The sequence below is a fragment of the Palaemon carinicauda genome, chromosome 45 (genome assembly GCF_036898095.1).
Source record: "Palaemon carinicauda isolate YSFRI2023 chromosome 45, ASM3689809v2, whole genome shotgun sequence".
Taxonomy (NCBI): domain Eukaryota; kingdom Metazoa; phylum Arthropoda; class Malacostraca; order Decapoda; family Palaemonidae; genus Palaemon; species Palaemon carinicauda.
In genome coordinates this window covers 39,377,776-39,402,544 of record NC_090769.1, presented here as the reverse complement: position 1 = coordinate 39,402,544, position 24,769 = coordinate 39,377,776, and the positions used below count along the sequence as shown (strand labels likewise).

Sequence of the window (24,769 nt, the reverse complement as noted above, 5' to 3'; positions counted from 1 at the left end):
GTTGATTATGTAGGCCTATACATTCGTAATATTGAAACTGTAACGCCAAGTATAATGTTTATTGGATTGAAATTAATATATATAGATATCTTGATTATTTTATCATAATTTACGAAAGTATGTGACAGATAAATGGTTTAAATACACATCCCATCGTAGCTCTTGTCATTATTGGAACGTATTTGATACAGCTGTTACAGACTTACAGTAAACCAAGGACAGTAAAGCCTGAGGACTGAGGCGACTGTCGTCACAGTTTGGGCGGCCGCCGTTGCCAATTTTAAGATCCAGCCGGTTGGCTTTCCACGGTTAGTTTATTGTAAGTAATGTGACAGTATTTTTTAGTTTTTATACACGCAAAGGGTAGACGTATACGTCCATCACAGGTTGGTGCCTAAGAAGTACTTGGTATTTTCTGTCAAAAGCAAGACTATAAACGAAAACTATTCTCTTGGTAATGGTACCTAATACTCATATCATGTTACCCAGTCTACATTTGACATATTTGAAACAATGGCTGTTGTGTTTCTACTGAGGACTGTTATAAGGTTAGGCCATCTCAGAAAATTGTCTATGTGAATTTAATTACTCGGATGAATTCAAATGATTACTTTAAACTTGACTAGTCAACATGGCCACCTGTACCTGTCAGCCAACCCTACTGTTCTTACTGTTGCCTGGGTTATATTTCAGAAGGAGCAGGGACGAATTTAATGTAGATTTATTTACTCCACGTTATTTTTTATGAATAAAATTACCGCAGCGGCTTAAATTTCGTAATTGTAGTAGCAGTTTACTGTAGACGTAGTATTAAAGGTTCTGCAAATTTTGGTTCAGAATTTTGACTCTAGCTAATTACCTTGGTATTATTATAGAATAACACTGGAAAAAAACTCTATTAACAAAGAAATGGAGTTTGGTAATTTTGTATTGTATTACAGGGTGAAATTTCCAACAGAAAATATATGTTTTCCTATAGTAAATAACGTGAATTAACCGAATTTGATGTTCATTTCAATCGGAAATAAACAGATCAACCAATTCGGATAATTTTGAGTTGCACGGTGTCACTTCTCTTACGAATGAACTGCGAACGATAACATTAGCAACGTTACCAATAATACACAGTGTTACCAACGTTGACGTATGGTACACAGTTACCAACGGCACACTGACATTACTAACAATAGTAATGATAGATATTTCCATACGTATTTTAAATAATTTCTCCATATAAGTTTTACTTAATATATAAAAAGTACAAAAAGGGCACAGAACCTAACAAACCCACCTAACCTAGCCTAGTAGTATGACAGGTCACAAAATAACATTTGATCTACATCAGACGTTGGCAGCACTGGTTACTGTATTTTTTCATGACACAATCTTTGCAACGGCGCCTCCAAAGTTTATCCAGATATACTGTTTTGTATTTTCCTCCAGTTATAATAATTTCAAGAAGGTAATGTATAGAGAAGAAAAGGCTTGTTTTACGTTTATATATCGATTCCCCAGTATGTTTTCCTCGCCCAAAACCCCAAGTTCCCACTGGTGGTCTCCCATTATCGGAGGATATAGATGAATATATATTTCTGAAACTATTCATTTGCGACGGGAACGAGTGTCATTTTCGAAGAGAGCGTAATTTTTTCTATAAAAAAAAGTAGTTGTTTTCCTAGGTTACATTGCCCTGTAATACACTACAATGAAACCTGGAGTTTTACATAGAAAAGCTCCCTATTTCGAAAATGACCTTTATTTTTGTCGTAAATAACGGATTTTGAGCGAAGCGAAAAATCTGTTTTTGGGTGAGATAGCCATGGCGTCCTGATGGAAGGTTCCTTTTTGGTAGCTTCCTTGGGTATATAACTACTAAGATATTCCCAGAGAATTTAACCACAGGTTATCACAGAATTCTAACTTCTGGAGCGAGTATCCTAAAGGTTTCCCTTTTAAGACATCGTATATCAGCAGGGGACGCATGTATTAACGCGCCACATAGCTATCTACACCCCGAACAGAGTTAACACTTCGGTGTGTAAGGGCGGAGAATAGCTGGGAGCCGTTCCACAGCTAATCTCGTCCGTGGCTACTTTTGGTACTCGAGACGTAAACAAACGGGCGCCATTGCTAAATGACGTCACCTCCGTCCTCATCCTGAAGCCAGTTGCTTGCCGATCACCATGATACAGCAGAGCAGGGTGGGACCTAAAAACTGGACGAAGGAGCAGGGAGGGTCCATCAGGACGCCATGGCTATCTCACCCAAAAATAGATTTTTCGCTTCGCTCAAAATCCGTTTTTTGGGCTCAAGCCATGGCGTCCTGATGGAAGAATACCAGAGAATCAATGTATCGTGGTAGATTTTCCCCTATTGGGTAAGTGCCAAGGGCTTTGAACAATGTAGCTTAGTAATCTTAATAAAAGAACCGTAGGGAAGAATCTTCCTGCCCCCCTTGGCAGTGAAGTTCCCACGGGCCATGCCGAGATCAAAGTGGTTATCGAAGGGCTATTCACCTTGCTAGAAGAACCTGAAGAACTTGGAGACGAGACTGAATGGTTGGCATTCGTATCGGAACATTCTCGAAGGCAGACAAGTGGTGGTTGGACACTGTATGTAGAGAAGGATAGTTTCGTCTCTAGGGTATGAAGAGTAAGTATTCGTATTGGAATATTACATTGCAAAGGTGAATATATAATAAGGGTTAGGACCTTATTATCTCCATGAACCATAGGGAAGGGGATAATAAAACTATGACAGGCATGTATTTCATAGTATAAGTAGGAGCGGATTGAGACGCACAAGTAATAAAATAGGAATTTTATTTCACAATTGCAGAAAATTAAATGAATTGCAGTAATAAGTAAAGTTAATTTACAGTAAATTATAATGTACATAGTAATAAAGACTTGCTCTTGAATCTGAAAGGGAATTTCAAATTTATTAGTAGGCACTCGTTCTCGAGGAACGTCAGTCTTTAATTAAAACACTTCATGCTCTAGGCATGTGGCACTTGTGTGACGACTATGACATTTCACCTGGGATAAGAACAGTTAAAAGAAAGCACTAAGTGTTTTCGACATCACTACGTATCGGTCGAGGGTCAACATAGGCACCCGAAGAGTTAGAGTCCCAAGTAACTCGCTGTTCTATGCAGAGTTAGGTGCAGGTTTCATAACACTACCTGCGGCTACCACAAAATGTTTGACTTCGTGCACTTGTTTCGCATAATGTTTGAAGAAAACACGCGAGGACTTCCAGCCTGTGAAGCTTTTAAGGCTTTCGAAGTCCATACTCTGAAAGAAATTCAGAGACGATGCAACTTTTCTAGGATCGTGACCGGCGGGTGTACTGTCAGGATCCGCTCTGCGAATGAAGTAGGTGATTTTCGCTCTTAGTTGTTTCAGTGACAGGTCGCTGCCCGATGTTTCTCCTTTGAAGAGCTGGCCTCCACCAAAGTTCGAAGTTCTGCGAAGATAGACCTTGAGGCTCTCTACTGGGCATAGAGAGGCATCTTCCTTCAGGGGGCATATTCTCCAGGGGCCCCATTTTTTGGTGGGTAATTCGTTTTTGGCGAGAAACGTCGGATCCGGGGAGAGGGTAATGTCTCCTGAATCAGTAAACAGGATGTGACCCTCTTCTCTTGACAATGCCACTATTTCGCTGACTCGGGCTCCTGAATGCAAGAGCAAAGAGAAATATAACTTTGAGTCAGATCCTTGAGAGGGCATGAATCATTATCCAAGTTGGAGGCGAAATGGAGCACCTTGTCCAAAGACCAGGAGATCGGTTTCGGTGGGGGTGCTGGGCGTAGACGAGCGCATGCTTTCGGCAGTTTATTGAAGATGTCGCTGGACAGATCAATTTGGAAGGCATACAACAGTGGTCTAGTCAAGGCCGATTTGCCAAAGAGAGATCGTATTGGCTGCTAATCCCTGTCCATGAAGGTGAATAAAGAAGGACATGCAGAAATCAATGGTGATTTCCTTAGGATTTTTTGCCTTGACGAATGAGACCCATTTTCTCCAAGATGATTCGTATTGCCGTCTTGTGGATTCGGTCTTGTATTCCTCGAGGAAGAATAGACTTTTCTTCGAGATCCCAAACCTCTCCTTTGCGGCTAGGGAGAGAACATCATGAGATGAAGGTCCTTGATTTTCGATGATGAAGCGAAGACAGTCGACTTCTGTACTTGTTGGGAGAGAACTGGGCCCGGGAGAGGGATCAGCGTGGGCTGCAGCTCCAGGACCAGGGGGTACCAGTTGCTCCGGGGCCACTTGGGAGCCACTAGGGCCGCTGTCCCTTTGAAGGTTCTCAGCTTGGAGAGGACTTTCAGCAGAAGGTTGGTGGGAGGGAACAGGTAGATCTTGGACCATCTGTTCCAGTCCAGTGACGTGGCGTCCACTGCTTCTGCCTTGGGGTCCTCGTACGGGGCCACATACCGAGGAAGTTGATTGTTGTCGCTCGTTGCGAAGAGATCGATCTGAAGTTCTGGGACTTGGTGAGAGATGAAGGAGAATGATCTTGCGTCTAGAGACCATTCCGACTCTATCGGGCTTGTCCGAGATAGAGCGTCCGCCGTCACGTTGCGGAATCCTTGTAGGTGAACTGCAGACAGGTGCCATTTCTTCTTCTCTGCCAGACGGAAGATTGTCAGAAGCACCTGATTTATCTGGGGCGATCTTGAGCCTTGGCGATTGAGACATCGAACTACCACCGAGTTGTCTAGGGTTAGACGAATATGGATCGAGGGAGGCGGGGAGAGTTTCTTCAGAGTTAGAAGGACCGCCATGGCCTCCAAGATGTTGATGTGAAACGTCTTGAATAGGGGAGACCATGTGCCTTGAGCCTGTTTTTGGTGGGAGTGACCTCCCCAACCCTCCAGCGAAGCGTCCGTGTGGATGTTGAGTGATGGAGGTGGGTTTTGAAGAGGAATGGACCTTTTCAGGGCCTTTGCTTCCGACCACGGCTTGAGGAGAAGTCGAAGTCTGTTTGGGAGCCGTCTCTTGAGGTCTCTTCGAGCGATGGATGCAGAACGTCTCCAGACTCCCGCGGCATCCTTTAGCTGTGCACGAAGCACCGGGTTTGTCACAGAGGCGAACTGTAGAGAGCCTAGAACTCGTTCCTGCTGGCGTCTTGAGATCCGCTTGGATTTCAGTAGTCGCTTGACAGACCCTGCTATTTCCTTCCTTTTCTTCTGGGGGATGGAAAGGCGGTGTGACTGAAGGTTCCATTGGATTCCTAACCATTGGAACTTCTGAGCTGGAGAGAGGCGAGATTTCTTCACGTTTATCTTGAATCCCAGGTGTTCTAGGTACTGGGTGACTTTGCTGCAGGATTTTAAACAATCCTCGGGTGATGGAGCCCAGACTAGCCAATCGTCGAGGTAGGCCATCACCTGGACGTCTCGGAGGCGGAGCTGTTGTACTATGGCGTCCGCCAGCTTTGTGAAGATCCGAGGGGCCACATTGAGGCCGAAGGGCATGGCCCTGAAGGCGTAGCTTTTCCTTTGGAGTCGAAATCCTAGGTAGGAGGAAGCGTGATGGTTCATTGGAACGTGCCAGTAGGCATCCGCCAGGTCTATGGAGACCGTGTAAGAACCTCGAGGCAGAAGGGTCCTTATCTGTTGAAGAGTCAGCATCTTGAACTTGTCGTTCGCTATGAACTTGTTGAGGGGGGATAAGTCCAGAATGACTCTGAGTTTGTCGGAGTCTTTCTTGGGGACGCAAAACAGTCTCCCTTGGAACCTGGTGGACTTAACCCTCCTTATCACCTTCTTGTTCAAGAGATCTAGGACATATTCTTCCAGAAGGGGGGTTGATTGTTGGAAGAATTGCTGGAAGGTTGGGGGTGGTTGAGTCCAACTCCAGCCTAGACCCTTCTTGACGATGCTGTGCGCCCAGGGATCGAAGGTCCAACGATCCTGGAATTGGCGGAGTCTTCCTCCCACCGGAAGCACTTCATTGCTTCTGGTGTCCCGAGAGTTTACTGCCTCGGACGCTAGCTCCCCTTCCTCCTCTGCCTCTGGAGGGACGGCGAGATGCATCTCTGCCTGCACCTCTGTTTGAGCCTCTACCTTTGGGACGAAAGGTAGTCGTCTGTTGCTCGAAAGCAGGGGTGAAAACCGGCGACTGTGACAAGACCGGTTGGGTGACCAGCTGAAAGGTCTGCTGTGGCTGAGCTGCCACTTGGGGAGTAGCGGGTCCCAGAAACTGCCGTCTCTGTTGACGTTGCTGGGGTTTCTGCTTGGAGGATTTCCTCTTAGGTTGAGGTCCATCGTCCTGGGAGGATTTCCTCTTCTTCGACATGCCCCACTTGTGGAGAAGGTTCCTGTTCTCCGTGGCGGCCTTGTCGGTGATCTCTTTCACGAGGTCAGAGGGAAAGAGGTGCTTACCCCAGATGTTGGAGGAAATCAGCCTCCGGGGTTCGTGTTTCACAGTGGCACCTGAGAACACGAATTCTCGACAGGCTCTCCGAGCCTTCATGAAGTGATACAAATCCTTCATCAGGGTTGCCATGTGGGATTTGGCGAGTACCATGTAGTGGTCTGGGACTCTGGTGTCACAAGCCATGATATCAAGTTGTACCTGGTGGGACATGGATGCTGCAAGCCTCTCCTTCGTATCTTGTTCCCGACGAAGGAGGTGGTCGTTGAGTTTCGGGAGATCTTCGTTAAACTGACGTCCGGCTACGTCAGGATCTAGCTTTCCCACCACGAATGTATGCTGGATATCCTTCCAGTGTCGAGCGTCGGGGGGAGTTACTATGGAGAAGGGTCTGCACTCCTTCAGTGCAGGGCAGGGTTTTCCTTCTTCCACAGCCTTGTGGCACGCAGCGAAGGCCTTTTCCATGAAGGGAAGGACTGCATCGTCGGGTGCGACGTAAGTAGGGTGCTTCTTGCTCAGGGCCGGAAGCTTAGAGCAGGTAAAACCCCTACTTTTAAATGCGGTGGCTAGCATAGCCTGGGCCTTCGAGAGATCGAACACTATCTCCTCCTTGGGTTCGGTCTCTTCTTTAGAGGCAGGTTCAGAACGAAGCCGGACGTAACAGTCTGGGTAAGCCTCAAAGTTTGGGAAGAACTCCACATCTTCCAGGGTGACCGTGCCGATCTTATCGCTGATAAAGATCCTGCCGGTCGCGATAACCATATGCTCGGCATACCTCCAGGGGTTGGCATGTGAGCATGCAGGGAGATCCTTAACCGAGATCTTCTTCGGTTCTTTGGACCCCTTCATGGACCTGATGAACTCGTGAGTTTCCTTAAGCCTGTCGTCCATAATGGCTTTGATCATCCGGAACATCTCTTGGGTGGATGGAATGGGTTCCGGGGTAGCGGAGGTAGACGGGAGAGACACTTCCGTCGGTGTAGGAGTAGGGGCGGTGATGGAAGGCGGAGCGACCTCCTGCTCCGACTCTGTGTAATCCACCTGGTCCTCTTCCTCTTCCGCACCTTGAGCCATAAGGGTCTTCTCCGTGCCCTCCGAAATATCCGACATATGTTCGTCGTTCTCGGAATCCAGGTGGCACTCGTGCATGGACTGGGCCATGACTACGTCTGGTTCCACCGTGATCTGGACAGTGGGGATCAGTTCTTTGGGCACCACAGAATCGGGGGAGGCCTTTGGGAACAGAAGGGACCTCATTTCTTCAGTGGCCAGGTATGGTCCAGTGGCGTTCTTCTGGAAGCCACGCACCCACTTGTGTAGCTTATCCCGAGAAGTGTCCCTGACCTCCGCTGAGGGAGGATTATGAAAGGCATCGACTAGGCGATCCTGGCAGACCATACAGTTCTGCGGGTCCCAGAACTTCAAATCCCCTTTCTTGTTGGCACAAGGGGCGTGGGTCCTACACGCTGTATGCCCGTAGAAGTGCGGGCGTTTCACGGCGCAGAAGTCGTAATCACACTTCATCTGCTGCTCCTGTAAAAGAAAGAGAAAATGAGTATGGGGGGGGGTCATAGGGATGACTCTTAAACTAAAGTTAATATTAATCATTAATTTTAACTTGATAAAGGGTGTGATGCACAGAGGAAGGGCTGAGATAGGATAGGTACATACTCCGTGCATCCCGCCCGGCTGGTTACCGTAACCTTCATCCGTGGACAATCCGAAGTGACCGAAGGCACAGGATAGAATTCAATATAGAAAGTCCGTAGGGCAGATAGAATTCTATTGGGAATTGTCAAGGATATAAGGTTGGGACTGAGGTCACTCAGTTCCAGAATAGGGGACTAAAAGATCCCATAGGGTAACGGTTTCCGGCAACCAGCCGTGCTAAGATACACACAGCATGCTGGAAATCTGTGATATGCAAGAAGACAGCATGCTGGAAATCTGTGATATGCAAGAAGACAGCATGATTACCAATAGAACGGTAATAAGATACCGATCCATTTACGTAAACAAGTCATCTGGTTGCAGTGTAGGGCTATCAATATCAGATGATAGCTAGTAGAAGGGGGTGCAAGTCGCCTTGACGCCTCCGGAAGGTTCCGGCAGACCGCCGGCATGCCGGAGGCCGCTCCAGCAGAGTTTCTGGCATTAGGACAGACAATATAGAAGTCAAGAGTAATACCAGGGTGGCGGCCGCCGGCACAGCGGCGGAGGAAGCGGCGGCTCCGGCAGCCGGAGGTTGCCGGCTTGGTGACAGGAACAAGGATGGTTATAGCAGAACCGGACTGCCGGCGGCGGATGCCGGCACTCCGGAAGCCGGCCGGCGGACGGACGACCAAGCTATGAGGAAGGAGGGAGAGCCATCGGCTGGAAGCCGGCGGCAGGCGGCAGTCCCCTGGCACACGGAGGACTGGCGGCCGAGAGGTTAAGGGATGAGTCACCAAGGTAGGAGGTGGGTATCACCGACAGTGGAGGCGGCAAGGGACCGGCACCCGGATAGTGAAAGAGATAGAAGGAGGGATGTAGGGGTCCGGCCATGGACCCCCAGACATCCCGCCTGAGTGGGTGTACCCATGATAGAGGCTGACCCTATCACCCAGAAGCAGGGGCCGCAGAGGACCGGGAGCTAAGGTAGCCCAAGGGAGGGCTAGGGGACACCCAAGAGCGGGGGAGGAAACCCCTGCATACAGAACGCATCCAGTGGCTAACCCCATAGGACACTATGAAGGGTATATGTACCAGAGCGGACTGCACACAGAAGCTCAAGGTAGCCCTATCACTCCATCCCAAGGAGGAGTTGTAGGACAGGGGACAGATGGGTATAGACTAACCTAAGTATAGGCTAGGCCATACAAGAGATAGGTGGGGAGGGGAGAAGAGAAGGGTCTTCCATGGAGGGGGTTCTGTACCAGAGCGGCCACTGAGGATGGGAGGACACTCCCTAGCCTAAGGTAAGGCAGCTTGACTGAAAACGGTGCATGGGTATCGTTTCAGCAAGGAACAGAACTAACCCCTCCAAAATCTAACCTAGAGCAGGGATGTACGTCCTGAACTAGGAAGGATGGAAGACGTATCGCTATTGCAGGAAAGGTCGGAGACCTAGCCCCAGCAATAGAGGAAGGACTAGCCGTTCCTCACTCTCGGACGCAACCCTAAGGGGGGATCATTCCCTTAGGGAGGACAGAGAGGCGATAATATACTCTGATATGAGCTTGATCCCCTTACGTGGTAGGGGGAGCAAGGCTCCACAGAGGGGATGCCCTAAGGCAGGGGATGAAGGAAGCATATAGGGGTCCTACATGTAGGTTAGGTTAGAAAGACACACCATCTAACCTGTCCCCTATATGGTCCCTGAAGGCGAAAACACTTGCATCACAGTCAATAGTATTGTAAAATAATGCCACTATCTTCATAAATAAGCCTAGGATCACTGATAAATATCATGCATGAACACTGATATAGGCGCTCTGGCCTGGGGGCTATAGTAGCCAACTGGTATGGGGTCAGTCGATGACCGATAAAAAGCGTCAAAACACGATATAAAAAGTTCCTAGCTATGAAGACTAAATAAACTAATAGTATCGATTAGTTAATAAGGCCGGAAGCGTTGTTGAGGCTAACTAAATAAGGCATGCAGAACAACAACGACGCCATAAAATGGCGGGTCCGGTTGAGGCACAGCTCTGCCACAAAACATCAAATATCTCGAAAAGTAAAATTTACTTTACGGTCAGAGCTTAATTAAACAATACTGGAACCTTGTACTCAACTTTCCAGAAGAAGGCGAGGCCGAAGGTAGCGACATGACAAAGATGCAGTTAGATAAAAAGAGCGTAGGGAAAATCCGTCTTAAGATAGGCGAGCTACTAGCAGAAGGATGGGGACGGACGTGACGTCATTTAGCAATGGCGCCCGTTTGTTTACGTCTCGAGTACCAAAAGTAGCCACGGACGAGATTAGCTGTGGAACGGCTCCCAGCTATTCTCCGCCCTTACACACCGAAGTGTTAACTCTGTTCGGGGTGTAGATAGCTATGTGGCGCGTTAATACATGCGTCCCCTGTTGATATACGATGTCTTAAAAGGGAAACCTTTAGGATACTCGCTCCAGAAGTTAGAATTCTGTGATAACCTGTGGTTAAATTCTCTGGGAATATCTTAGTAGTTATATACCCAAGGAAGCTACCAAAAAGGAACCTTCCATCAGGACGCCATGGCTTGAGCCCAAAAAAATAGTTAATAAGATGTACCCTAATATATTCTAATGTAAAGAGAGCCACCCATTGGTAGCCGGTGTTTTTGGATGGGGAAAATTTACTGGCGAATTCATAAATGGTAACTCTATACAATAGCTCCACCACTAATATTTTTTTTTTTATGATGAATTACTAGGGGCTTTATCTAAATCTGCCCCTTTTTTTTATGAACAGTATGTTTACCCTATTTGTTCACCTTTAAAGTCTTGGGGACCACCAGTGGGAAACCAGGGTTTTTGGGTGGGGAATAAATTAAAAAATCTTTCTTAATATATGAATAATGGCACATGTAGAATTAGCAATAAGCAAGGCCACCAGCTAAGCTAACCTAACCTAACCTAGTAGCCGTATCCTTACCTGGTGTGGGGGGGGGGAGCAGTTTCGCCCCTTGTGACACCCCCCTTACACACACCCGTATTAAATATAAAAGCCCAAAACCCTTTGTGCACTTACTTATGTTGGAGGGTAAAGGTTATCTGCACCTTTGAAACTCGATATTCAATGCACAATAACCTTCCGAAGGAATGAGCACCAATCATTTAGTTTTGTGAGAAATTATTAATTAATTTTCAACAAATTCATAATTAAATTTAACACTTAATATAATTATATACAAGTAACAAATTAGATTCTATACCTAAATGAGACTTTTCAAAGCAAGTTTTCTTAAAAAACAATATGTAAAAACTAGCCTACACCCTTTTTTTCTCCATGTTTTTCAATATGACATGCCCTTTGTCACACTGAAGTGCTTTTTGTTAATATCAAGTCTGCACTTAAAACCACAGATGGGCCAAATAGTATCACTTTCGCTTTTAATAACACTGTGATTTGACAGTATTTTATTATTCTTTCGATGTTACCACATTAAGACAAAACAAAATCTTTTTTAATTCAAATAACATTTGAGACGAGGGCTTGGGAGAAAATTCACAGAAATTGATGTCAAAGTAGATGGTAAAAAAGAAATCGCACCATAAGTTGAAGGTTCACATGTCTCCATGGCTCTGAATGGCCTGAAAAATTAGTGGTCGAAATTGTGAAAAGTGTTACTCGTCTAGTAAAACTGTCACCTGATTGGGTATTTTAGTCCCAAGTAAAATGTGGATAATCATCATTCGTTAAAAACTATGACGTCTGGGTGATTTCTTACAGCGTAGAATAGGCTACAGTCGATGATGTAATAATGACTTAATCTATGTTTTTAACGAACAAGCGAATGAACAAGAGCTCAGTCTGAATAGGAATTTGAGGGAGTTATAAAGTCGAGGGACTTAGTTTTCTCAGGTGGGTCAAATTTAATTTTGATTATTGAACCACTTCTAGAACTAGCTCCGCTTAGATTTATCTATCTATCTATATACCAAGGCACTTCCCCCAATTTTGGGGGGTAGCCGACACCAACAATGAAACAAAACAAAAAGGGGACCTCTACTCTCTATGTTCCTTCAGCCTAATCAGGGACCCAACCGAGTTCAGCTGGTACTGCTAGGGTGCCACAGCCCAACCTCCCACATTTCCACCACAGATGAAGCTTCATAATGCTGACTCCCCTACTGCTGCTACCTCCGCGGTCATCTAAGGCCCCGGAGGAAGCAGCAGGGCCTACTGGAACTGCGTCACAATCGCTCGCCATTCATTCCTATTTCTAGCACGCTCTCTTGCCTCTCTCACATCTATCCTCCTATCACCCAGAGCTTTCTTCACACCATCCATCCACCCAAACCTTGGCCTTCCTCTTGTACTTCTCCCATCAACTCTTGCATTCATCACCTTCTTTAGCAGACAACCATTTTCCATTCTCTCAACATGGCCAAACCACCTCAACACATTCATATCCACTCTAGCCGCTAACTCATTTCTTACACCCGTTCTCTCCCTCACCACTTCGTTCCTAACCCTATCTACTCGAGATACACCAGCCATACTCCTCAGACACTTCATCTCAAACACATTCAATTTCTGTCTCTCCATCACTTTCATTCCCCACGACTCCGATCCATACATCACAGTTGGTACAATCACTTTCTCATATAGAACTCTCTTTACATTCATGCCCAACCCTCTATTTTTTACTACTCCCTTAACTGCCCCCAACACTTTGCAACCTTCATTCACTCTCTGACGTACATCTGCTTCCACTCCACCATTTGCTGCAACAATAGACCCCAAGTACTTAAACTGATCCACCTCCTCAAGTAACTCTCCATTCAACATGACATTCAACCTTGCACCACCTTCCCTTCTCGTACATCTCATAACCTTACTCTTACCCACATTAACTCTCAACTTCCTTCTCTCACACACCCTTCCAAATTCTGTCACTAGTCGGTCAAGCTTCTCTTCTGTGTCTGCTACCAGTACAGTATCATCCGCAAACAACAACTGATTTACCTCCCATTCATGGTCATTCTCGCCTACCAGTTTTAATCCTCGTCCAAGCACTCGAGCATTCACCTCTCTCACCACTCCATCAACATACAAGTTAAACAACCACGGCGACATCACACATCCCTGTCTCAGCCCCACTCTCACCGGAAACCAATCACTCACTTCATTTCCTATTCTAACACATGCTTTACTACCTTTGTAGAAACTTTTCACTGCTTGCAACAACCTTCCACCAACTCCATATAACCTCATCACATCCCACATTGCTTCCCTATCAACTCTATCATATGCTTTCTCCAGATCCATAAACGCAACATACACCTCCTTACCTTTTGCTAAATATTTCTCGCATATCTGCCTAACTGTAAAAATCTGATTCATACAACCCCTACCTCTTCTAAAACCACCCTGTACTTCCAAGATTGCATTCTCTGTTTTATCCTTAATCCTATTAATCAGTACTCTACCATACACTTTTCCAACTACACTCAACAAACTAATACCTCTTGAATTACAACACTCATGTACATCTCCCTTACCCTTATATAGTGGTACAATACATGCACAAACCCAATCTACTGGTACCATTGACAACACAAAACACATATTAAACAATCTCACCAACCATTCAAGTACAGTCACACCCCCTTCCTTCAACATCTCAGCTTTCACACCGTCCATACCAGATGCTTTTCCTACTCTCGTTTCATCTAGTGCTCTCCTCACTTCCTCTATTGTTATCTCTCTCTCATTCTCACCTCCCATCACTGGCACCTCAACACCTGGAACAGCAATTATATCTGCCTCCCTATTATCCTCAACATTCAGCAAACTTTCAAAATATTCCGCCCACCTTTTCCTTGCCTCCTCTCCTTTTAACAACCTTCCATTTCCATCTTTCACTGTCTCTTCAATTCTTGCGCCAGCCTTCCTTACTCTCTTCACTTCTTTCCAAAACTTCTTCTTATTCTCTTCATATGACTGACCCAAACCCTGACCCCACCTCAGGTCAGCTGCCCTCTTTGCCTCACGTACCTTGCGCTTTACTTCCACCTTTTTCTCTCTATATTTTTCGTACTTCTCTATACTATTACTCTGCAGCCATTCTTCAAAAGCCCTCTTTTTCTCTTCCACTTTCACCTTCACTCCTTCATTCCACCATTCACTGCCCTTCCTCATGCTGCCTCCAACAACCTTCTTGCCACATACATCACTTGCAATCCCAACAAAATTTTCTTTTACTAACTTCCATTCCTCCTCTAAATTACCAGTTTCTCTTACTCTCACCTCATCATATGCCATTTTCAACCTTTCCTGATATTTACTTTTTACCCCCGGTTTTATTAGCTCTTCAATCCTCACTACCTCCCTTTTACATCCACCTACTCTATTCCCCCACTCTTTTGCTACAACTAATTTTCCTTCCACCAAAAAATGATCAGACATACCGTTAGCCATACCCCTAAACACGTGCACGTCTTTCAATCTTCCAAACATTCTTTTAGTCACCAACACACAATCCATTAATGCCCTTTCTACTACTCTTCCATTTGCCACTCTTACCCACGTATACTTATTCTTATCTTTCTTTTTAAAGAAGCTAGCACCTATTACCATCTCTTGTTCAACACACATGTCTACCAGTCTCTCACCACTCTCATTTTCACCTGGTACGCCATACTTACCAATGACACCTTCTACCTCTCCAGCGCCCACTCTAGCATTTAAGTCACCCATAACAACTACATAATTCCTTCTACCCAGTCCTTCTACACACCTAGTTAAATCATTCCAGAACTCATTCCGATCTTCTTCACTTTTCTCACTACCTGGCCCATACGCACTGACAAACGCCCAACATTCCCTACCCAACCTAACCCTTACCCACATTAACCTAGATGATATCTCCTTCCATTCCACTACTTTACCTGTCATCCATTCACTCAGCAATAACGCCACACCCTCTCTCGCTCTTCCCCTTTCAATCCCAGACACTCTACCAGACATTTCACCAAACATCACTTCACCCTTTCCTTTCATCTTTGTCTCACACAAGGCCAATACATCCATCCTTCTACTTCTAAACATACTTCCAATCTCACATCTTTTACTCTCTATCGTACTACATCCACGCACATTTAAACACCCCAAAACTAGAGTGCGGGGAGCAGTCACTCTCCCCCCAGCTCCATCTCCTTGTCGATGTCTCGCAGGAATTTTTTACAGGAGAGGGGGTTCCCAGCCCCCTCGTCCCGTCCCTTTTAGTCGCCTCTTACGACACGCAGGGATAACGTTGGCGCTATTCTAATTTTTATATGCCCCCGCGGCCAAACAAAACCTTGGATTTCTCTCTTTATAGTGAAAGTACTTAAATTTGATAACTTGATGATGGAGCTACACTATTGTATAGAATTACCTGATAAATAATGGTAAAACTAACCTTTTCTTCTCTTTACATTATTCCCTGGGACGCCTAAATCCACAAAAAATTGCACAAAATATGGGGATCCTCTTTCCCTGAAATATTTATTTTACTTTAGTGTACATTTTGGAAGTCTGACGTATTTGACTCTGTTTGTGCGCTATAACAAATTGCACACCTAAAGTCCCAGATTCCTACCTGTGTCCATAATGGTAGAATAGCTGATTTGCAGTGAAAACAAAGGTCAATTTAATTGAAAGCACACTATTTACTGTAAGAAAAGCTGCTTTTTCTATTAGAAATTTTTTCCTGTGTTGTTAAAAAATTTTACCATAATCAAACCCATGCTAAAGCTGGGTTGGCAAAGCCTACCCAGGAAATAAGTTGGGATTATGCTACCCTATACTGGTTAGGGGGTCAAGGTTATGTTAGGTTTTGCATTATTGTACTTTACTGGTTATTGTGGATTCCCTGTTATTTAGTTGTCCCAAAACCAACCAGAGTTAAATACAGAATCCAAGCTTTTAAATTTTCCCCCATTTCTACAGACCTTAACTGCACCTACTTTCAAGTCTTCTCCTTTATCCCTGGTTCTATTTCCTGCATTCTTGCTGTGAAACCTCTTGGGGTTTTGAGTATATCTTACTTTTATACTGTTTCATCTTTTTCATCACATCAGGTTTAGTAGAAGGAAGAACCAGCTTAAAATTTAAATTTTTACCAGAGACAGGGTACAATATGCCCAAAACAAACATGGGCCAAGTATGGTATACTTATAAATCCACAAATTGGAAACTCATATTTTGCACTGAAATTTTTTTGTAACATCATTGGTCATATATAACAGATTTTGATCAAAGTGAAAAATCTATTTTTAAATATTAAACTTAGCCGGTGAATATATAAATAGCTGACGTCTCCGACGGCCCGACAGATTCCAAAAAACTCGCGAGCGATCGCCATGAAGGTTGCGGGTGTGCCCACCAGCGCCGACTATCGGCCAGATACCGCATATACTTCTCAACCACTCCAGTTCTTCTCTGTCGGTGTCACCGACAACATTGGTTCCGCTCGCTCTAGACCTCGAGTTTTCTACCGAATTGGTGAAGTACTTTGTTTTGGGTTTTATTGGCTTTCGCTGTGTTGGTGTGTTCCTTCAATAAAACTCTTGAAACCTTTTTTGCTTTTTGTTTTTTGTTGATGAACTTTGCTTTCCTTTGGATTTTCTCTGGTTTTTCATAATGGCTGACCCTTCTCCTGTATATCGCAAATGTGCGAAAGATTGTAACAAACGTCTTCCGAAAGCCTCTATCGACCCTCATACTGTTTGTGCTAATTGCCGGGGTAAATCCTGCCAATTAGGAGATCGGTGTGAGGAGTGCGTGGTTTTATCGGAATTCGAGTGGTTAGAGTATGAAAAGTATACTCGTAAGCTCGAAAGAGATAGGGCGAGGAGAAGCTCATCTAGATCTTTAGAATTTTCCTCCTCCCATGCCCCTGAACCTAATCCTTCCCCTGTAGTGGTAGTTTCTGAACCCTCTATTAGCACTCATGAACCTTCAATGCGCGATATGTTTTTAGCTATTCAAGCATTAGGTGAGAAGGTTGAAACCTTAGCCTCGGACAGGAATCAGCTTATGTCCGATGTTAAGTTGTTAAAGAGTCAAAGTGGTAAAGTAGAAAATCAAAGTGGTAAAGTGGAAAGTGCGCAAAATGTGTTTAGTGTTGCGACCGAGGGTTCGTCTGTTCGTGCTTGTCGCTCCCCTAGTCCGAGACCTCTTTCAGGCTCCCCTGCACCAGGGAGAAGGAATGTCGTAGGACTTAAGGGAGCGAGAGGTGTAAACCGACGTACAGACGTTCCCTCTATGGTATCAGATGTTTCTCATCAAGAACGTCCTTACCATAAGACGGGGGAGACTAAGTTCTTCTCGTCTTCCGACGACTTGCCGCATAAGAAACCTTGGCGTAAGGTTTCTAGACCCTTATAGCGCAAGTCAGTCCCTTCAGGACAGGTCCAGCGTCCTGGCTGTAGCCATTGGGGCAGCTCTGACCACTTTCAGTCATCGGATGGCTGTTCGCCTGTTAAGCGAAAGCGTGACACGGAGTCCGAGGGTCTCCTTAGGTGCGATGATTTGCATGCACAGACGTTGCCGACGTCACGGCCCGTTCCGACTCCCCGTTGACCCGAAGTGGATTGTCCTGCAGGACATGCAGTCTAAACTTTCATCTTTAATGGAGGTTTACGAGCATGAGCAGGTTCGTAAAGATCCTTTGCGTGCGGTTTGCCAGTCCGACAAGTGTGACTCTGGCCTTCAGCCGCCTAAACGAGTGTTTTCTCGTCCTTATGATGTTAGCGCTAACGTTTCCAGTTCTGTTAAACGCGATTCTGATAGTGTTCCTCGTCATTCACGTCAGTCACGTGACGTGGAACCCCTTTTGCCGCAGTCTCAAGGTGACGTTCAGCAGCTGTCGCCGCAGCCCCGTACTGACGTTCGTCGGCCGACTCCGTTGCCTCGACGTGACGTTGAACGTCTGTCACCGCAGTCGGGTGTTGTTTTTCCTGCTCAGACCCTGCAGTCAATGCAGTCTCGACGTGATGTCAAACGGCAATCTACTCAGGCTGTTGTTGTTTGTCAGTCACAAGACTTTCAGTCTTTGCAGCCTCGGCGTGACGTTGTTACCTCAGCTGTTGCTGCGGCTCCGTCGCATGTTGACATAGCCTGTCAAGCGTTGCCTCCTCGGCATGTCTCTCCGTATCGCGAGACTCGGCAGTTGTCGGATGAAGTTCCGTCGGATGAGAAAGTCGTTGATCCCCTTCCAACTGATGTTCCTTTGGGGACTCTTTCGGATGGAGAGGAGCCTAAGGTTGCTCAGCCCTCTCTTGATTTTAAGAAAATCATGCTTATTTTTAAGGACCTTTTTCCTGATCATTTTGTGTCTGCTGCTCCTCGTTCGCCCCCATCGGAGTTCACGCTGGGCCTAGCTTCTTCGACTCCGTCGTTCACAAAGTTAGTGCTCTCTCGCTCTTCTAAGAGAGCTTTGCGTTTATTGGGCGACTGGTTAATGACCAGGAGGAATTTGGGGAAGTCAGCTTTTGCTTTTCCCCCTTTCAAACTGGCTTCTCGTGCGAGCGTCTGGTATGACACGGGAGAAGTTCTCGGCTTGGGAGTGCCTGCCTCTGCCCAGGGAGACTTCTCAAGCCTCGTAGACTCTCCTCGTCGTCTGGCCATGAGACGCTTGAAGGTTTGCTGGTCCTCTTCAGACCTAGATCATCTCCTCAGAGGAATTTATCGGGCCTTTGAAGTTTTCAACTTTTTGGATTGGTCGCTGGGAGCCTTGAGTAGGAAGATCTCGTCAGCAGACAGTGATGTCTCTGTTCAAATTATGTCCTGCATGGACAAGGCTATTAGAGATGGCTCTAATGAACTCGCTGCTACTTTTACAGCAGGAGTTCTTAAGAAGAGAGAGACTCTTTGTTCTTTCCTGTCTGCAGGTGTCACTCCTTGTCAAAGGTCAGAACTACTCTTTGCGCCATTGTCTTCTGCCCTGTTCCCGCAGCATTAGAGATATCGCAGCGTCTCTTGTACAGAAGGATACTCATGATTTGATGGCCACGTCTGCTCGTAAGGCTGTACCTTCGTCCTCTTATGTCAACAGACCTAAATTTGATACTCCAGCGACAAGGTTTATCCCGCCCTTTCGTGGCAGAGCTCCCAGTAAGGGAGGCTCTCGTGCCGATAGTAAGAGGGGTAAGAAGAGAGGATCTAAGTCCTCCCGTGGCAGAGTCTGATTGCCCACGTCCTCAGACAGCAGTAGGGGCCAGATTGACCAACTTCTGGCAGGCCTGGGAGAAGAGGGGTGTAGACCGGGAGTCTGTTTTGTTGCTAAAGGAGGATTACAAAATCCCTTTTGTACGGAGACCTCCTCTAGTAAACGATCCGATAGACACCTCTCCCAAGTATCGAGAGGAGTCGAAGAGACAGGCATTACATCTGCAGGTGTCTCAGTTGTTAGAGAAGGGGGCGGTGGTGAAAGTCTCGGACCTTCAATCCCCAGGTTTTTATAACCGTCTCTTCCTAGTTCCAAAGCACACAGGAGGTTGGAGGCCAGTGCTGGATGTCGGTGCTCTCAACGTTTTTGTTGTCAAAACAAAGTTTACGATGGAGACCACCAAATCCGTTCTAGCAGCAGTCAGAGAGGGAGACTGGATGGTCTCTCTCGACTTGCAGGATGCGTACTTCCACATTCCGATACATCCAGACTCTCAACCGTATCTAAGGTTTGTATACAGGAATGTGGTGTACCAATTCCGAGCACTGTGCTTCGGCCTCAGCCCTGCTCCTCTTGTTTTTACGAGGCTCATGAGAAATGTAGCAAAGTTCCTACATTTGTCGGGGATCAGAGCCTCCCTGTACCTGGATGACTGGTTACTCAGAGCGTCGTCCCATCATCGCTGTCTGCAGGACCTACAGTGGACTTTGGATCTTGCGAAGGAGTTGGGCCTATTGGTGAACATAGAGAAGTGTCCGCTGACTCCCTCCCAAACGATTCTCTATTTGGGGATGGAGATACAGAGTCTAGCTTTTCGGGCTTTTCTGTCTGCCAACAGGATCGAGCAGGCTTTGCTCAAAGTCTGTCTCATGCTAGAGAAAGGCCGTTGCTCTGTGAGAAGCTGGATGAGCCTCCTAGGGACGCTTTCATCCCTGGAACAGTTTATTTCTCTAGGGAGACTTCACCTACGCCCTCTCCAGTTCCATTTAGACTCCCATTGGAACAAGGAGAAAACTTTGGAGGCGGTCTCAATTCCGATCTCCGAACCAGTCAAGACTTGCCTGGCCTGGTGGGACAGCAATATAAGACTTCGAGAAGGTCTGTCTCTGGCAGTCAAGAACCCAAACCATGTGTTATTTTCAGACGCGTCTGATTTGGGTTGGGGGGCGACTCTGGACAGTCTGGAATGCTCGGGTCTTTGGGCGGCAGACCAGAGGAGCCTTCACATCAACTGCAAGGAGCTGTTGGCAGTCCATTTAGCACTGACGAGTTTCGAGAGTCTGCTTCGAAACAAGGTGGTAGAAGTGAATGCAGACAATACCGCGGCCTTGGCTTACATCTCCAAGCAAGGAGGCACTCACTCCCACGCTCTTTTCGTCATCGCAAGGGACCTCCTCATCTGGTCAAAAGATCGAAACATCTCCCTTTTGACGAGGTTCGTCCAAGGGAAGTTGAACGTCTTGGCGGACTGTCTCAGTCGGAGAGGTCAGGTGATCCCTACAGAGTGGACGCTCCACAAGGATGTGTGCAAGAGTCTTTGGATGACTTGGGGTCAACCCACCATCGATCTCTTTGCAACCTCGCTGACCAAAAGGCTCCCGACTTATTGCTCTCCAGTCCCAGATCCAGAGGCGGCCCACATAGATGCCTTTCTGTTGGACTGGTCTCACCTGGACGCTTACGCCTTTCCACCGTTCAAGATCCTCAACAAGATGTTGCAGAAGTTCGCCTCTCACGAAGGGACCAGGTTGACGTTGGTTGCTCCCCTCTGGCCCGCGAGAGAGTGATTCACAGAGGTACTTCTATGGCTGGTAGACGTTCCAAGGAGTCTGCCTTTGCGGATGGATCTCTTACGGCAGCCTCACGTAAAGAGACTTCATCAAAGCCTCCCCGTGCTTCGTCTGACTGCCTTCAGACTATCGAAAGACACTCAAGAGCTCGAGGATTTTCGAAGGAGGCAGCTAGAGCGATCGCGAGGGCTAGAAGATCCTCTACCATCAAGATCTACCAGTCGAAGTGGGAGGTATTTAGAGGTTGGTGCAAGTCCTCCTCTATTTCCTCCTCAGTACCTCTGTAGCGCAGATTGCGGATTTTCTCCTGTATCTGAGAAACGGTCGCTCCCTCTCGGCATCCACCATTAATGGCTACAGAAGCATGTTGGCTTCTGTTTTCAGGCATAGAGGCTTGGATCTTTCGAATAACAAAGATCTCCAAGACCTCCTTAAGTCTTTCGAGACCTCTAAGGAGCGTCGTATTTCAACTCCTGCTTGGAACTTAGACGTGGTCCTACAGTTAATAATGTCAGACAGGTTTGAGCCTTTAAATTCAGCCTCCCTGAAGGATCTTACCCTCAAGACCCTTTTCTTGGTTAGCTTGGCTTTGGCTAAAAGGGTCAGTGAGATCCATGCTTTTAGTAAGAACATCGGTATCTCGACAAATAAAGCTATATGTTCTCTTCAACTTGGTTTTTTGGCCAAGAACGAATTTCCGTCTCGTCCTTGGCCTAAATCTTTTGAAATACCTAGTCTTTCGGAGATCATAGGTAATGAAGTTGAAAGAGTGCTGTGCCCCGTTAGAGCTCTTAAGTTTTACTTATCTAGAACTAAACCAATACGAGGTTGTTCTGAGGCTTTATGGTGCTCCGTTAAGAAGTCCTCATTGCCCATGTCTAAGAATGCGTTATCTTACTTTGTTAGACTTTTAATCCGGGAGGCACATTCTCATTTAAGTGAGAAGGATCGTAGTTTGCTTAAGGTCAAGGCTCACGAAGTGAGAGCGATAGCGACTTCGGTGGCATTTAAGCAAAATAGATCCCTTCGAAGTATTATGGACGCGACCTTTTGGAGGAGCAAGTCGGTGTTCGCTTCATTTTACTTGAAAGACGTCCAGACTCTTTATGAGGACTGCTACACACTGGGTCCATTCGTTGCAGCGAGTGCAGTAGTGGGTGAGGGTTCTACCACTACATTCCCTTAATCCCAATATCCTTTTAATCTTCTCTTGAAATGTTTTTAATCTTGTCTTGGGTTGTACGGAAGACTAGGAAGTCTTTCGCAATCTTTTTGGTTTGGCGGGTGGTCAAATGTTGTTTCTTGAGAGCGCCCAGATTAAGGGTTTTGATGAGGTCCTGTTATAGGGGTGTTCGGCCTGGATATAACAGCTCCTGGGAGTCTTTCAGCATCCTGAGAGGATGGCTGGGCTTCGTGAGGAAAGCGGACTAATGAGGCAGAGTAATCATCAGAGTCAGCTTCCTTACCAGGTACCTATCCTTAAGTTTGTTTTTATGAAATATTTGTCAAAAACTCTTGAGCATATACGCCTTTATTGTGATTACAGTATACTGGTCTCTACCCACCACCATGGGTGTGAATCAGCTATATTCACCGGCTAAGTTTAATACAGTATTTAAAAATGATATTTTGATTATAAAATAAATTTTTGAATATACTTACCCGGTGAATATATAATATTAAAGGCCCTCCCTTCCTCCCCGATAGAGACCCTACGGACTGAGAAGAACTGGAGTGGTTGAGAAGTATATGCAGTATCTAGCCGATAGTCGGCGCTGGTGGGCACACCCGCAACCTTCATTGCGATCGCTCGCGAGTTTTTTGGAATCTGTCGGGCCGTCGGAGACGTCAGCTATTTATATATTCACCGGGTAAGTATATTCAAAAATTTATTTTATAATGAAAATATCATTTTTGGGTGAGAGTGCCATATTGTCCTGATGGAAGGGTTCCTAAAGGTAGCCTTCTAAGGGATATTTGCTACAGTGATACTCGTACAGAATTAAAACCAAAGGTCTCCAGGATTCCAACTCCTGGCACGAGTATCCAATAAAGGGTATCGTATAATATCAGGGGACATATTTTAGATACAACACATGGCAATCTTCACCTCGAATAGATTTAACACTTCGATATAAGGGGGAGAAGTGGCAAAAAGGAAGGGGTGCCGTTCTAAGTACCCGGTGGATCCCCTTCCCTACTACTATTGCGACGCCATTCCTATTCTTACCATTAAGCGGAAATGGCCACAGATAAAGTAATTTTGGGAGGGATCAGCAGAAGGGTGGGTTCCATCTGGATGACATGGCCCTCTCACCCAAAAATAGATTTTTCACTTTGATCAAAATCCGTTTTTTGGGCTCAGGCCATGTCGTGCTGATGGAAGTATGCTAGAGAAGTGTCTTGAAATTACTATTAAATGTGGGTTTGTTTATGTGCCTTCTACCTTGAATAGATTCTCCTTATCTGGTCTACTAGACCTATATGTGAAAATCCAGAGATCTCTCACGCCTACCAAACCTGGAGCCGGCTTAGTACATCCTGGCCCCCAGCAGGGAAATGTCGATGTCGACAAAAGGATTCAAGGTTTGTATTTCCCATCGGAACAAAAGGGTAGAGTTTGAAACGTACCAAGGTCATGATTATTCCTTTAGAAAATAATAATATGACTTCAAGAACCTAAACACCATAAAGGGTTTTAGTAAAACTCTTAACATACATTATTAGCTTATAACTGAGTGAGCAGTAATAAGGCGCAAATACCGTTGGAAGTATTTTATTATGCAACTAGATTATCAAAATGTAGTTACAACAAAGTATGTATCTGATCCAGCATACAACACATAGAACACATATTTTCTCGTGTAGAAAAAATATGCAAAATACGTTATCAAAATAATGCCACTCAATTGAAGATGTGAAAACCAAATCTATCTGATGTAGTCAGATATTCGGAAATGCATAAGACACCGTAACGCAAACGTTCACTCGGCACTGGTGTATTGATCAGATATGCACCTACTCAGAACAGTGCGTCAACCATAGTTGTGATCTGCACAAGGGGGTACGTATACCCACGCACCCGAGGCACTGTAAAGTCCCAAAACAGTCCTCTTCATCGCATCACTAGACGGCAGGTTTAATTACACTACCAGCCGCCACCACAAAATGTTTTATCTCTTGTACTTGCTTCGCGTAATGTTTGTAGAAGACCCTGAATGACTTCCACCCAATGTACGAGCGGAGTCTCTCAAAGTCCATATGCTGAAAAAAGTTCAGCGAAGAAGCAACTTTCCTCGGATCGTGACCTGCGGGCATACTGTCAGGATCTGCCCTATGAATAAAGTAGGTGAGCTTCGCTCTCGGTTGTTATAAAGATAGGTTCGATCCTGAGGTTTCGCCTCTGAAGAGCTGTCCTCCTTTGAAGTTTAAAGTTCTTCGAAGATAGACCTTAAGACACACTACTGGGCACAGAGAGGCATCTTCCTTCAATGGGCAGATTCTCCAAGGACCCCACCTCTTGGTGGGTAGCTCATTCTTAGCGAGAAAGGCTGGATCGGGAAACAAATCCAGTAGTTCTGAGTCCAGGAACTGAATATGACCATCGTTTCTAGATAAAGCCACTATTTCGCTAACTCTTGCCCCTGAGGCTATTGCGAACAGAAAGATAACTTTGTGTCAAATCCTTTTGAGTACAGTTCTCATTATCCATGTTCGAAGCATAGTTAAAGACTTTATCCAAAGACCA

At 45.8% G+C, this 24,769-nt stretch overlaps 1 long non-coding RNA gene across 1 annotated transcript in view; it reads left to right on the top strand.

Moving 5' to 3' along the window:
* Positions 1–295: 295 nt before the first annotated feature.
* Positions 296–24,769, top strand: part of LOC137634904 (uncharacterized) — a 57,115-nt gene continuing 32,641 nt past the window's right edge. Inside the window, exon 1 of the long non-coding RNA XR_011042580.1 lies at positions 296–386. This is a non-coding gene — a long non-coding RNA (uncharacterized lncRNA). The remainder of the gene's footprint in view (positions 387–24,769) is intronic.